The sequence below is a fragment of the Charadrius vociferus genome, unplaced genomic scaffold (assembly GCF_000708025.1).
Source record: "Charadrius vociferus isolate BGI_N301 unplaced genomic scaffold, ASM70802v2 scaffold2799, whole genome shotgun sequence".
In the NCBI taxonomy this organism is placed as follows: Eukaryota; Metazoa; Chordata; class Aves; order Charadriiformes; family Charadriidae; genus Charadrius; species Charadrius vociferus.
In genome coordinates this window covers 7192-8135 of record NW_009650247.1, presented here as the reverse complement: position 1 = coordinate 8135, position 944 = coordinate 7192, and positions in this window count along the sequence as shown.

The following is a 944-nucleotide window of genomic DNA, read 5'->3' as shown; positions in this document are numbered from 1 at the left end:
ATTCCCTCCCGGGGCGCTGGGACCCCAGTGCCCCGCGCGGCAGACGGGGCCGTGCAGCACCCCGCTGCGGGACCGGGCCCCCACCAGCAGCACGTGCACCAGGGCAGTGAGACCGTGCACCGTCAGACCCCCCCTCGCACCCCCACGGCCCCAACCCGGCACTGGCGGGCGATGGGGATCCCTCCTCACCCCACGCTGAGTTGGGACGGTGGGATGGATGAGCGCCGTGGCTGCCGTCAGCTTCATCCAAACCCACCGCCCGGAGCCGGCTGCGCAGAGAAAACAGCCCCCCACGCTGTGCTGCTGACGCGGAGAGCGTTTGGGACCTGCAGCCTGCCCCGAGCGCTGGGCCGCTCCTACGAGGCCAAGTGAGAGCAGCGCCCACAGGTCCACTCAGTGAAGTCTCGCGTGCCCTGGTGCCCGCCGCGCCGGCGGCACGGCTCCGGCAGGCAAGTGGCAGCTGTGTCACCCCACCGGGGCTGGTGCCGGACTCTGCCCTCACCTCGGTCAGCCCAGCACACACTTCCCTCCCTCTGTCCGTCCGTCTGTCCCAACCCACTGGCGACCTTGCCGCCTTCCTCCAGGCTGTCACAAAACTTTGCACAGTTCCTGCACAAAGCAGCGTCGCGGTGTGGCTTTAACTGCACAGGAATGTTCTCTGAATGTGCATTTTAGATTTAAATACGCTATTTAGAGCAAAGGTGGGTTTATATTTTTACAGCCTTAAAGTTTATACTTTCTGTAGGTCAAGTGTCTTATAGATTGAATTTCAGGCGTTATTTTCCCTGTAACGGTGACGTTTGTCTGACATTTTGGCGTGTGGAATTTTAAATCCCGCGGTTCACCTTTTCCGTTCATTTCTAAATATCCCCGTTCTTCCGCGTTTTGTCTTTTTTTTTTTTTGTCTTAAGCGCCCTTCGCCGCCGGTCGCCAGGGCGGGTGTC